This window comes from Notamacropus eugenii, chromosome 1, assembly GCF_028372415.1.
Source record: "Notamacropus eugenii isolate mMacEug1 chromosome 1, mMacEug1.pri_v2, whole genome shotgun sequence".
NCBI classification, from domain to species: Eukaryota; Metazoa; Chordata; class Mammalia; order Diprotodontia; family Macropodidae; genus Notamacropus; species Notamacropus eugenii.
Window position 1 is genome coordinate 670,090,891 of NC_092872.1, and position 15,424 is coordinate 670,106,314.

Genomic DNA, 15,424 nt, shown 5'->3' on the forward strand with positions numbered 1-15,424 from the left:
CGTGATTACAATTTGTAATATATTTTGAAATCTGGTACTGCTTAGGCTATCTTCCTTTACTTTCCCCCCATCTGTTCTAGTCACCTAGATTTTGCCGTCTTCCTTGCTGCTGAACCATTAGGACTTCCAGTCTTTTCTATCTGCCTTCCAACTGAATTTTCTTTCATGTTGTCTTTTCTCCAGTCAGTGTCAGCTCCTTGAGACCCAGGACTATCTAGCCTTTTCTAATTCTATGCTCAGCTTAGAGCACAGTGTTTTACATGAAGTAATGCCTTTACAAATGTTTTTCATTCATTTTTTTATTATTACCCTGAGGAAGTGATATTTTCCGAGTTTATCCTGGCAGTATATGAGATAGAAAACCATTAAGAAGAGACTGAACATACTAAGATCAGTTAAAAAGCCATTATAATAGTCTCAAAGTAATGTAAGGGCTTGAGGTGGCATAGTTGTCATAAAGTAAAATGAAAAGGAAATGAGAGATTTTTCTTTTTCAGGAATAGCTGACAGAACTTGGTGACAAAGTAGATGTAGGGGGATCAAAGATAACGCTTTCAATGAGTCAGAGTTGATGTAATAAGACTGAGAAAATAGTGGTACCATTAATAGGGATGTCAGATAAAAGACTTGGTTTTTGATGAAGTAGGTACAGTTCAACTGAATTCAATACGATTCAAGAAATATTTGTTAAATACTGTCAACTCTGACCAAATGATCAAAGAACTACAGAAGTTCTGCAACTGTTGTTGACTCTGAAAAAAAAGGAGAACTCACACAGGTTACCAAAACCACAGTTAACTCTCAAAATAAAATAAAATAAAATAAACCAAAGAGCTAGCAATAATTATAAGCAAAAACAAAACCAAAAAAAAAAAACAAAACAAAACACTTTTTCCACTGGTGGAAAGAAATTGGACACATATGTGCTGGGGCCCTCTCTAGTGCTTTAGTATAGACAAAATTTAATACTTACATCAATAGCTACATAATGAGGTGTAACCCTGACAAAGGAGGGATAACAGCAACAATGAGACAAGTCTGATTCACAGCAGAACTTCATGGCTCGAAGACCGGTACTACAGTTGCTTGTCCAAGCTCAGAGATCTTGTGATACTGGTGTGAAACAGTTCTGGGATTTTGCTGAGTTCATCTAGAGGCTGAGCACAAAGGATTGTGGTTATGCCAGGCTCAGGGCACAGGTTGCTTGCTGGCCCTTAACTCTGAAAAACACTGTCCCGTTACAGTAAAAAGAGGAGTAAAAAGAGAGGGGTGGTCTTGGCATGGGGCTCCCGACAGTACAGAGTACTGTGTGAGTATTGTAAGATATACAAAGTTTGGATATAAGAAAAATTCTACTCTCCTTGTATAATATGGTAGAGGAAAATGTCAAAAAATCTAGTACAAAATCATCCATGATAAAATGCAAGGTAAATGCATTTAACCAAGTTCCTATGCGAGATATGTGGTAAAAGAAGGTTATCATTGACTCAGGGAAAGAGTTATAGTTGCATTTAAATTAAACTCTAAAAATGTATAAGAGAATAAACATGTAGAAAGGATACTTCAGAGTGCTCCTACCTAGGGAATAAGATCTCCCCTATCCCAAAAGAGGCAGTGTGAGGTATGTATGAGAGACAGGGAGTAATCCAGTTTTTTTAGAACCTAAAATATATGGTAGGATATCATCAGATTATGGAGGGTTTAGAATACCATCCTAAATAAAGAAGCATTATTTACTTGTAAGGGGTTACCACTAAAGTCATTTTGAGCAGATAATTAATATGACTGATTTGTTCATAAGGAAGATATGTGTAAGAACTGTGGGAAAGAAGACAGAGAGTGGAAGAGGGAAGATATGAAAACAGTTGAGACAACGTAGATGAGGTGGTGATAAGTAGAGGCAGAAAGACCCGTCTATTTATATGGCCCAGGTTGTTTGTCTGTTTATTTTTCCACAGATTTGCTTCAGTAAAAATGATCACTAAAATCTTTCTGCAAAGTTGTCATTCTTAAAAAAAAAAAAAAAAAAAAAAAAACAAAAAACCACCTTAGAGGAGTGGAAGGTATGCTGACTTTGGCAAAAATCTTAACTTTGCTATTTACTACTCACATGACCTGAGGTAAATGTGTCATTTAACTTCTCTTCCCTCTCATCAGTAAAACAAAGGGGTGGGAATAGATCTCAAAACCTATGACCTTATGGCCCTAGTGAGTAATTTTAAAAACAATAGTCTCAAAGTTTTAGTATTAAACCATTATAGTAGTACCTAAGTGAATTTGAAAGTTCTCAGTAGGCAGAAAGTGATGAAATGATAAACCTATAAAGGTCCTCCTAGTAAATGGTGTATAGCAGGTTTCTATAAAAGTTTAAATTGAGTCAAATAATAATGTGGGTAAAATCAAGGACATTTCAGGGCTATCAAACTACATAATAATTTGATCCAATAGATGTTTACTAGCTAACCACTTTTTAAGTTAATTTTTATTTAATTTAGAAATATTTATTTAGGTTAAAAGAAAAATAAAACTCCTTTAAAATTAGTTATTTATTACTCTTGTAACAAATATGCTCAGAATATTATGAAATTGTATGTGTACCTTTTCAGCTCTACCCCTATTAGGCCTATACCTCATAGAGATCAATGAAGGAGAAAAAGAATCTGAATGAATAAACACATTTCTTTATAGCAGCTCTATTTGTGGGGACAAAACACCTATAGTCTTCAATGGTTTCAGTGGGAAACAAATGTCTCTTTCATGAGGATTCAATATTTGGTAAACCTGAGTCAGGAAATTTATTTACTTTATTTTATTTCATACTGCTATATACCAATTTAATTTCTTCCCCCTTCTTTGAAATAGATAAACCTGTCTTGAATCGGCATTTATCCATTAGGCTCTAAGCTTATATGGCCTTGGTCCAGAGGCAAGGTGACTGGATATAGGACATCTCAAATTGTTTATGATGCTGCGATTCAGAAGGTGACTGCACCCTTGCATTTCAGTATTACTAAAGCCTCAATAAATGTCCAACTTACTCCCCTGAGTAGAAGATAAATGCTGGGAGAATTGCAATCAGGGTCATCAGTATCAACAACTGTGAGTATTTATGGATCTCTAGCAACTAGAACAAAAAAAAAATGGTTTGCTTAAGTTAAATTCTTCCTTTAGAATGTGTAACTGCTTAAACTCTAAGCTTCTTGGTAAGAAGGATTTTCTCATTCTTGTTTATGGGTCCCCAGGAACTAGTATAATCTCTGACATAGAGTAGACACAACAAATGCTCGTTGCTGATCCCAGATGTTGTTGCTGCTTTGAGAATCTCTTCTTGTCTTAGATCTGAAATTGTATGGTCACTTCAACTGAAGAAGCAATTATTAATCATTTGCTATGAGTCAGAACTATATTCTGAGCTCCACTGATACAAAGATATAAAAGGAAATAGTTCTTGCACTCAAAGAGCTTGTATTCTTCAAGAGGGATACAAATGACAGAAAAATAAATACAAACTACCATGTACAAATACAATAATGTCTTTATAAAAAGAAAACTAAATATAGAATACTAAGCAAATATACTTTGATCTTGTCTAGGGGAAGGGAAGATCGCTAATAAAAATATGGAAGAGGACCTGTAGAAATAGGGAGCATGTATGTGTGTGTTCATCCTTCGTTGCTGAAGAAGACCATGCCATCAGAGAAATAATGACTTGCACTTGACTTTGTTTTGAGTGAGGGAGAGCTGTGCAGGTAACCAGCCTCACTTCTCCTCTGGAGCCATCTGAATACGGTGACCAGATATTCATCAGGATGACTGGGGATGACCCAGAATGAGGCAATTGGGGTTAAGTAACTTACCCAAGGTCACACAGCTAGTGAGTGTCAAGTGTCTGAGGTGAGATTTGAACTCAGCTCCTCCTGACTCTTGCACTGGTGCTCTATCCAATACACCACCTAGCTGTCCCAGGGAACGTGTAATATAACCCCTGAAAGTAAGAAATAACATTTGATTGGAGATTCTGAAAATATTAATTAAGGAAAGAGAGCATTTCAACCTTCTGAAAAGATTCAGAGACTGAAGATGAAATATTCCTCTATTGGAAAGAGCATTCAGGTGAATCTGGCAGCAATGTAAAATGTAGTGGGGAGAAGGAGGTCTAATTTAAAATTAGTCTGGAAAGATAGGGTGCAGCTAGACTGTGTTGATATTTCAGTGTCCAACAAGAGTTCATATTTTATCTTAGAGTAGGATTCTTCATTTGGTGTCTGTGCTTTTTTTTTTTGTAAAAACTTTGATAACAGTTGCTTTTTTTTAAAAATTAATTTATTTGTTTTCAGTTTTCTACAATCACTTCCACATATCTTACATTTTCTCCCTCTCCCTCCCACTTCCTTACCTCCTCCTTCTCCCCTCTCTCCCCAAGATGGCATGCAATCTTATGTAGATTCTAAACATACATTCTTATTAAATATATTTTTACCATAGCCATGTTGCACAGAAGAATGCAAATGAATGGGAGAAACCATGAAAAACAAAACAAAACATAACACAAGATAAAATTACTTTGCTTCATTCTGCAATCCAATTCCATATTTCTTTCCCAGGATATGGAAGGCATTTTGCCTCCAATATCGATTGGGAGCTTTTTACATCCTTGCATTGCTATGAAGTGCTGAGTCTACCAAAAAAATTCCTCACATACTGTGGTTGTTGCTGTGTATAAAGTTCTCTTGGTTCTGTGCCTTTCACACATTAGCTCATATAAGTCCTTCCAGGCCTCTCTGAAGTCTTCTTGTTCATCATTTCTTATAGCACAATAGTATTCCATTACATTCATATACCATAACTTGTTCAGTCATTTCCCCAATTGATGGACATTCCCTTGATTTCCAGTTCTTGGCTACCACAAAAAGAGCTGCTATAAACATTTTTGTACATGTGGGTCCCTTTCCCATTTTTATGATCTGTTTGGAATACAGTCCTAGAAGGCATATTACTGGGTCAAAGGGTATGCGCATTTTAAAAAATTTATTTTTTTCCAGGGATTATTCAGTTCATTTAATTTTTTCAAATTAAATTATTTTATTTATTTTCAGTGTTCGACAATCACTTCTATATATCTTAGATTTTTTTCCCTCCCTGCCCCTCATTCCTCCCTCCCCACTCCCTTCCTGATATGGTGTATAATATTTTATAGGTTCTACACATACATTCCTATTAAATACATATTGCATGGAAGAATTAAAATGAATAGGAGAAATCATAAAACAAAACAACACATAATACAAAAGAAAATGATCTGTTTCTATCTGTTATCCAATTCCATAGTTCTTTCTTTGGATTTGCAAGGTGTTTTGCCTCAAGAGTCCATTAAAAAGTTTTTGAGTCCATGCATTGCAATGAAGTACTAAATTTGCCAAAAAAAGTTCCTTGCACACTGTGGTTGTTGCTATGTACAAATTTCTCTTGGTTCTGCTCATCATTCATTGAAAAGAGCACCCTTGAAATTTGGGGTCAGAGAAAACAGAGATCTTCTTCACTGTTATATAAATCAGGGTAGATTGGAAAGAGGTGGCTGTTTAGAGAAGAGGATAAACAATTGTCCCTTCAAACATCATACCACTTGAAAGACTTTATCTTAACTGCTGTAATTCTGCAAGACTGGGGCATGTGTGATGGCCAGGTCATTTCTTTACTTATAAAGGTCTAATCATGTGCCTGCCTTGTTCTAGAACATTCACTAGCTTCTGATTGTCTCTAAAACAAGAATTTAAACATTTTCTGTGCCATGGACTATTTTATAAGCCTTAATAAAACCTATGGACCATTTCTCAAAATGATATTTCTAAGTGCATAAAATGAATAAACTTGCAAAGAAAATACATTATATTGAAATATATGTGAAATAGTTGGGGGCAGAACGAAGATGGCAGAGTAAGAGCAAGTACTCACATAAGCTCTAAGACAAACTCTTTCAGATACCTCTGAAAAGAGAATCTAAACAAATTTTAGAGTGGCAGAATCCAATAGGAGACAGAGTGTGGCAGATTTCCAATCCAGGAGAGTCTGGAAAGTCGATGGGAAGGATCTCATGCATAGGGCTGCAAGGGGTACACAGTGCACAGGCAGTACCAGTGCAGACCTCACTATGCATAGCAGAGTCAAGGAGGAAGACCTGGGTGATCTGAAGAAGCAGCAGCACTGTGGATTTTCAAACATATCTATGCAGGACAAGAGTCCAGTGGAACTGAGTGAAAGAGAAGCACAGAATCCCAGACAACTGCAGCTGCCACTCCTGAGATTACTAGCCTGCAGATTAAATGTCTGTAAGTAACCTACTTGAACTTCTGGGAGCCAAGATGGCCAAGTGATCAGTAAATGCTATCCCCCTCCCCTTGTTGACCTTGAAAAACCCAGAGAATATTTTCCCAGGAAAAATCCAGAAACAGTGGCATCAGCTGAAGGGGTAAATAGTCTTTTAGCCTGTGAGGCTAGGAAAATTGCAAACAGGGTCCCTCTTGCTGTGACTGAAGGGGACCAGTGCAGAACCAGAACTGTCCTAGACAGCCCCACCTCAGCAAACTGGGAGGAGATCCTGAGCCCCAGTGAGGTGGAGCCTGCAACAGCCAACACTAGACTGCAGACATGCCTGAGTACCCGCAAGGGAATCTGGAAGACACTAGTGCAGATGGGTTTGCCTATGAGCTCTCCTATGCTCTAGCTCAGGAGAGGAGACTTCCTCCACTTAACATATCAAGCTCCAGTGTAAGTCCAGGGAAACCCAGAAAGACTTAACCTGCCCTTTACTTTTGCACACCAGTCAGCTCAGCACCAGGTATGCTGCAGCATTTTATCATCTAGCTGAAACAACCAGAGGCCACAATATATAAAGCCACAAGTTCTCAGCACAACAAGGATGGGATAGAGTTGCCTGTGCCCCAGAAGCAGAGATCCACTTTAAAATTCAGGAAAGGGGTTACAATCATGGGCAAGAAGCAAACCAGAAAAGAACAGACCATAGAATCTTTCTATGGGACAAGGACAAAAGCACAAATACCAAAGAGGTCAGCATTGAGACTGTACTCCCATCTGAAATTTCAGAAGGGATTATGAACTGATCTCAAGCCCACAGAGCATTCTTGGAAAAGCTCAAGAAGGATTTTAAAAGCAAAATTAGATAAGTAAAAGAAAAACTGGCCAATGGTTTTAAAAATATGAAAAAAAGAAATCATGGAAGAATTTAAAAGGAAAAGCCTATGGGACCAGTGCAGGAGAATGTATTGCTTCAGCCCTAGCCCATGGGGAGGGGGCAGAGGAACTTGCTGCAGCCCACAGCAGCATTTGGGAGACCTGAAGCCATTGTATTTAAAGTTCTAGACCCACAGATTGTGGGGGGATTGAACAGCTGACAATACATTTCTTACCCCCACTGGAAGCAGAGAACCACCTTGACAAAGAGCTCAAAAGTCAAATAAATGGCTGGGGAAATAAGCAAAAACCAGAAAAAAGAATCACACTATTGAATCATAGTTTTGCAATAAGGTAGATCACAAGAAAACAAAGTCAAGGCTCCTCCATCTAAACCCTCCAAGAAAAATTATGAGCTGGTCTCAAGCCATGGGAGAGCTCAAAAAGGAATTTGAAAATTAAGTAAGAGAAGTAGAGCAAATTTTGGAACAGAAATGAGAGTTGTGCAAGAAAATGATAAAACCTGAGTTAACTGCTTACTAAAGGAGACCCAAAAATGCTGTAGGAAATAACACTTTAAAAAGCAGACTAACTAAAATGGTAAAAGAGGTCCAAAAAACCAATGAGGAGAAGAATGCCCTAAAAAGTAGAATTGGTCAGATGGAAAAGGAGATCCAAAAGCTCACTGGAGAAATTAATTCCTTAAAGATTAGAAAGGAGTAGATAGAAGCTAATGATTTTATGAAAAAAAAAAGAAATTACAAAACAGAATCAAAGGAGTGAAAAATAGTGGACAGTTTGAAATGCCTCATTGGAAAAACTATTTACCTGAAGAATAGATGCAAGGAGAGACAATTCAAAAATTATGGGACTACCTGAAATCCATGATTTAAAAAAAGAGCCTAGACATTATTTTTCATGAAATTATCAAGGAAAACTGCCCTGATATTCTACAACCACAGGGCAAAATAAATATTTAAAAGATCCACCCATTGCATTCTGAAAGAGATACCAAAAGGAAAGCTTGCAGCAATATTGTAGGAAATTCCAGATTCCTCAGGTCAAGGAGAAAATATTGCTAGCAGCCAGAAAGAAACAATTTGAGTATTGTGGAAATGCAATCAGGATAATACATGTTATAGCAGCTTCTATGTTAAAGAATCAAAGGGCTTGGAATATGATATTCCAGAAGTCAAAGGAACTAGGATTAAAAAGAAGGATCACCTACCTAGCAAGACTGAGTATAATACTTCGGGGGGAAAATGGTCATTCAATGAAATAGAGGCCTTTCAAGCATTCTTGATGAAAAACCAGAGTTGAATAGAAAATTTGATTTCCAAACACAAGAATCAAGAGAAGTATGAAACAGTAAACAGGAAAGAGAAATCATAAGGGACTTATTACAGTTGAACTGTTTACATTCCTACATGGAAAGATAATATTTATAACTCTTGAGACTTTTCTCGGTATTTCGGTAGTTGGAAGGATTATATACATATATAAATATATATAGGAAAGGATGATATTTAAAAAAGTAAAATTAAGGGTTAGAGAGGGATATATTGGGAGGAGAAAGAGAGAAATGAAATGGGGTAAATTATCTCTCATAAAAGAAGCAAGAAAAAGCTTTGTTCAATGCAGGGGAAAGGGGGGAAGGGAAAGGGAAAAAGTGAAGCTTATTCACATCACATTTGGCTTAAGGGGGGAATAACATGCACACTCAATTTGGCATGAAAATCTATCTTACACTGCAGGAAAGCAGGGAAGAAGAGGATAAGTGCGGTGTGAGAGAGATGATAGAAGGGAGGGCAAATGGGAGGAGGGAGTAATTAGAAGTAAACACTTTTGGGGAGGGGCAAAGTCAAAAGAGAGAATAGAATAAATGGGGGAGCAGATTAGAATGGAGGGAAAAACATGTAGTCTTTCACAACATGACTATTATGGAAGTCTTTAGCAAAACTACACATACATAGCCTATATTTAATTGCTTGCCTTCTTAGTGGGGATGGGTGGGGAGAATGGAAGGGAGAGAAGATAGAACTCAAAATTTTAAGAACAAGTGTTGAGAATTGTTTTTGCATATAACTGGGAAATAAGAAATACAGGTAATGGGGTAATAGAAATACATCTTGCCCTACAAGAAAAAAGAGAAGATGGGGATAAGGGAAGGGTGGGGTGTGATAGAAGGGAGAGCACATTGAGGGAAGGGGTAATCAGAATGCAAGGTGTTATGGGGTGCCCAGGAGGGCAAATTGGAGGAAAAATTGGAACTCAAAATTTTGTAGAAATGAATGTTGTAATCTAAAAATAATAAATATAAAAAAAAGAAACAAACATTCCCATCCTGAAGATCTCTCAAATCTATCAATTCTCTTCTCCTGTTCACAACTATTTTATAATTTTTTCACTCTTCCTGCCAAAATGTTTTTGTCACTCATTCCGTGGCACTCTTCTTCAATAAAAGACCTACTATAGAAGCCTAGAAATTCCCTCTCCCTTATGAACTTTCAATGTGCTCTCTCTCTCTTTCTCTCTCTCTCTCTCTCTCTCTCTCTCTCTCTCTCTCTCTCTCTCTCTCTCTCTCTCTCTCTTTCGCCCTCTCATCACTGGATTGAAGAATATGTAGTGAGCTATAAGAAGACTGGAAAGGTAGAATGGAGTTAGATTATTAAGGGATTTTAATGCCATATAGTGCACTTTGTATTTCCTCTTGTAGGCAATAGGAACCCATAGGAGTTTATGCAATAGGGGGGAGTGACATGATGAGATCTGTGTTGTAAAAATTAAAACTGTATCTTCTACCCTTTATAACACTGAAGTCAAGACTGAGCATTGATAAAAATATTTTTCAGATCATTGAAATGCTTACAGGTATGAGAGAAAGAATGAGGAAACAGAGTCAATAATTTGCTGGTGTGTTTAAGGAAGGGTTGTGACAAGTGATGGACATTTGATTAATATGACTATTCATATGAAATCTTTTAATAAAAACTCACTAATTCTTCAAAGCCATTTCCTTTTATAACTTTAAAGTATAAAAATGTATTAGTTGAAGAATTTAGTCAAAGAGAGGTATTGACAGTATAGACAACCATAAATGAATTCAAGAATATAGAATACAGCCTGGTGGACCTGGTGTGAGGTTTTGAGGCTCAATGTAGGAGGACTGTAGCAAGGTCAAATAAAGACTTGATACCTGAAACTGTAGCGGTAGCATCTTGTGTAATTTCAAACGGCAAACTCATCATTTCTCTCTCTTTACCCAGGAAAATTTCAGGAATAGAGGGACCTCAAGTTTGTTGGCCCTGAATTAGTAGCTCTGTTTCATTGTTGTAGCTTTCCTAATTTCTGTTTTTGATATTCACTTCCCACTTTGTACTCTGCCTGAATTTCATCGAAACTCTCCTGTAAAGATTTTGGACAATTTTTGAAATTGATTTAGAGATATCTCCTTAGATGTTGATTTCTGACACCAAAGTGATAGCAATCACATATTGAAGGTAGAAGTTTGAAATTACTTGAGAACACTTATGACAGTCCTGATTTTGTATTTGAGGTGGTGATGAGGGGCATGGTGCTATATTCAGATGGAAAGACCATAGGATATTAGAGTGAGAAGACTCATCCCGGGAAGTATGATGAGAGAATGAATGTAGGCCTTTGAACTTCTATTATAACATTCCATTAAGATATTATTTTATGAGATACTTAAACTTCCTAAAACTTGCATAATTAAGTAGGGACATAACTGTTTAGTGACAGGTAAGATTAAGAGTGGCCATCTTTCCATAGTAAAGAGACAAAATAGAAAAGAGTAGCCTTAGATCAAATAAATGTGCAGTTTGGGACACTGCATGATTTTCCCGGAGTAATGAGTGCTCTAACTGACAGCAGAATTAAGAAGTCAAAGAAAGTGTTAAATTTCATCTTTGTCAACCTTATGATATATTTTGAAAAGAGATGATATTCTAATATGCTGGATTAAAATCATATCCAAAACAATCTTAAAAATAATGATAAGCATGGAATATAAATTTGAGAGGAATTTCACTCAGTTTACTTTGAGTTAAGTTGTGAGTATTCCAGCTTATCTGATGAGACATAGTGTGAAATTCTCTTAATATTAACTGAAATTGTTTAATGTCATTATTGACATCCAGGAAAGTTTTCTCAAACCTCTGCTTTTGCAGATTGGATTTGTCTCATTAAAAAATACTTCGGTTATGATTTCTTATCTTTGGACATGCAAAAAATGCAAATAAATAATTTCAGTACAACATTCTATATCCTTGAGATAGAGAAAAGTGACTGTAGTTGAGATAGGAAAGTATTACCAGCCATCATTACTTAGGAAAGCTAGGATATAATGTTTTGTTGGTACAGGCAGTTATTACTTTATGGCAGGAACTTTGATAAATCCCTTCTGATTTTTTTTTTTGTTCTGGATAGAAATTATATAAATATTGTACATTTAAAACATTGTGATATTGGAGAAATTGTAGGATGCAACTGCATCTTCAATTGTGGGAAACTATTTAAGAATGAGTCATCAACATCCATACCTAGGGAACTGTGTAGAGCTACTAGCTTGGTAAAGAAGAGTGTGAATTGTTAATTGGGCCCAGGAGATATGTGCAGTCCTAGATCCAATGAGAGCTAATGTCCTCTTCTCATATTCTCTCTCCTCCACAACTAAGATCAAAGTGAAATAATATTTGAGTCTAAACACAAAGACCTAGGGAGTCACTGCATTTTGCTTTATGGGAAAGTGACATGTTCAGGTTAGTTTTTAGGGAAATCACTTTGGCAAGTCTGGGGAGTATAGACTGGAGAGAAGAAGATAAGAGACAAGGAGATAAAATAAACAAGCACAGAGGGCTTGAATTTTGGTAGTGAATGTGTTGGTCAAGAGAAGGGAATTGATGTGAATGATTTTATAGAATAAAGAAATACTGTTTGTCAACTGAATACATATATATGTATGTATATATGTATATATATATATATATATATATACATCTATCTTTCTATCTATCTATCTATCTATCTATCTATCTATCTGTCTATCTATCTATGTATCATGAAGGAGAGTGAGAAGAGGATGTGTTCACTAATGTTGTGAACCTGGTTGACTACCAGGATGGTGGGACTCTGGACCTTAACAGGGGAGTGTGGAAAAGAGATTTATTGTGGGAAAAAGATAATGTAATGAGAATTATGATAAAGATTACTGCCCTTTCCTGTCTTATTTTGTCCCACCCAAAACAAAAAGGAAAAGTATGGGTCCCATGCTGATTGGTCATTACTTCTGAGGACAACATTCACTCTTTTTTTTTTTTAATTTTTTTAATTTTAATTTTTTTTAATTTTTTAGGTTTTTTTGTTGTATTTTTTATTAATTTTTATTTTTTTTAATGCTCTACAATCACTACCATAAAACTTAGATTTTTTTACCCCCCCAACACCTACCCCCCACCACCCCTTCCCTCCCCAAGACAGCATACAATTCTATATAGGATCTACATATACTTTCCTATTTGCCAGACCTAGAGGCCTGAGGGTTACCCGAGTCTTACCTTACCTCTATCGCAGGTCTTCGGTTGGCCAAACCGGATAAACGTATGAGAGAAGAGACTTTCTGGAGTCAAACAAGGGTTAAGCTTTTATTCAGGGTCCTGGTTACAAGTGCAGGGGGAATTCTTCCTTAGGAGGGAGCGAGGCATCTCTCAAGGAGGCAAAGATCTTATAATAAGAGATTGGAAGCAGAAGTGTAAGTGGAGAGAGAGGGGGAGGGGACAGCGAAGAGAGGAAAGAGGGAAGAGGCCTTCTGTCCTGTAAGGGCCTCCCGCGCTAAGAGAGCCTTCAGGCTTTCCTGATCCTAATTAAGCTCTCCGGCCGCATAGTTTGCACCTGAATACCGTGCCTGTTAGATAACAATAGGTGTGCCCAGATCCGGGACAGTCTCAAGGGGGATGCTCCTCCCATCACGTTTCTCACGGGAAGAGGTGGAAATACACGAGATTGCTCGGTCTCACTCCTCGATTCCCTGCTGTTTTCTGGGGGGCCTCATGAGAACTCTAAGATTTAGAAGTTCCCACCTTTACCCGCCCGAGACTGTCCACATGGAATTGAGCTTCCATCCCCAACACCTATTGAATACATTTTCACTATAGTCATGCTGTGTATATGAACTAAAATAAATGGAAGAAATCATATAACAAATCAAAACATAATACATGCAGACACATACACAGACACACACACACAGACATACACGCAAACATGATCTGCTACGTTCTGCGAATGAATTACATAGTTCTTTCTCTTGAGCGTGGAAGGCATTTTGCTTTAGAAAACCATTGGGAATCTTTTTTTTTAAAGTTCTTGCATTATTACAAAGTTCCAAGTCTAGCAGAAAAAACTCTCACACACTGTGGTTGTTGCTGTGGACAAAGTTCTCCTGGTTCTGCTCCTTTAGTTCATCATCAGATCATATAAGTCCTTCCAGGCCTCTCTGAAGTCTTCTTGTTCATCATTTCTTATGGCACAACAGTACTCCATTGCATTCATATACCATAATTTATTCAGCCATTCCCCGATTGATGGGTATCCCCTTGATTTCCAGTTTTTGGAAACTACAAAGAGTGCTGCTATAAATATTTTTGTACATGTGGGACCCTTTCTCATTTTTATGATCTCTTGGGGATACAGTCCTAGTAGCAATATTGCTGGGTCAAAGGGTATGCACATTTTTGTAGCCCTTTGGACATAGTTCCAAACTATTCTCCAAAATGGTTGGATGAGCTCAGACAACATTCACTCTTAATAGTTCTTAATACCTACTACAGTCACAAAATGATATGGGAAATGAGGTGCAGGATGGCGGGATTAGGTATTTCTTGAGGTTGAAGAAAGCAAGGATTTCCTTAATAACACCAGAGTAGGACCTGCTTGGGATGCTTGGTCTCTGGGTTAAAATTGCTATGAGAAGCTAATACTTAGCTCAAAAAAGTATAGGTTGAGAATTTGCACAGTAGAATGAAGGGGCAGAGTGGTTGAGTATAGGGGGATAAGACTGTGTTGGAAATATGTCTTGAAATCAGCTAGAGGAGGAGGAGGAGGTGAGGTAAGGCCCATAATTATGGGCCAGATCAAAATCTCCATTTGAAGACCGCTGGATTAAATGATCTCTAAATTCCATTACCTTTAAATCCATAATCCTATGAGTAAGGAAGAAGACAGGATTGAATAAAATTGGATTTTAGAAATTTTGTATTTGAACATCTTATGTTTTTGTGCATTATTGCATTTATTTTTCCCTATTAATTAAAAATAACCTTTTAAACTAATCTCACTTCCTGCAGTGACTTGAATGAACTAATGAAAGAAGTTCTTTTTTTTTTTTTTCTGATCCAGAGAACCAAAGAAATTCAAATTTCCTTTGCAGAGTACATTTAAAACTGATGGCAGTAAGAGAAGGAAGAAAACCTTGAGGAAAGGGGCTCTGAGTTCCTCTAGGAAAAATGTTCTTAGCCTCACAGTGGCAGGGGAAGTTTTTTTCATATTGTCTTGGTCAAAATATCTCTCCATTTGGCGTGCTAGTATAACTAAAATTCTTAATTCAGTCATTGTGCTTCTGTTAGTCCTTTGATGAAATGCAAGCAGTCCACAGAAAAGTAACATGTAAACCTTATTAGTTTATTATAGACTGATACTTAAAGTCATTTTGTGACTCAGAGAATAGGATTTCAAAAGGATGTGATGCATGGCTGGTATGTTTTGATAAAGCAATAGAGAACAGTCTTTAAAAAAATTGCTCTTATTGTTTCATGTGTATGCACTTTAGGTCATAACTATCTGGAAAGCTCCTTGAATTCAGGAATATTTAAACTCTGACACTGTCTAGCGAAGAATCAAATCCATATCAAGTGCTCGATGGAGATGCTTGTTGAGTAAGTCAAGTGTATACAATTATTTTGAAGAGTTAGCTATGATATATAAATGTAACAATATTAATCTGCTATTAAAAAAAGGAATCTGGGAGATTCCATGCAACAATGTACTATAACAATATAATGAAAAGAATGGTAAAAGACAAAGCAAACTAATTGATTAAACTGACCAATCTTGATCCCAAAGGATACATGATGAAATATATTTCCTTCTTTTCAGAGACTATAAATGTAGAAAGTTGGATGTCCTGTTAGACATGTGACTTTATTTGTTGGTTTTGCTT

At 36.8% G+C, this 15,424-nt stretch overlaps 1 pseudogene; it reads left to right on the forward strand.

Moving 5' to 3' along the window:
* Nucleotides 1-6,645: 6,645 nt before the first annotated feature.
* The window catches only part of LOC140519514 (adaptin ear-binding coat-associated protein 1 pseudogene), a 61,095-nt pseudogene continuing 52,316 nt past the window's right edge, over nucleotides 6,646-15,424 (forward strand).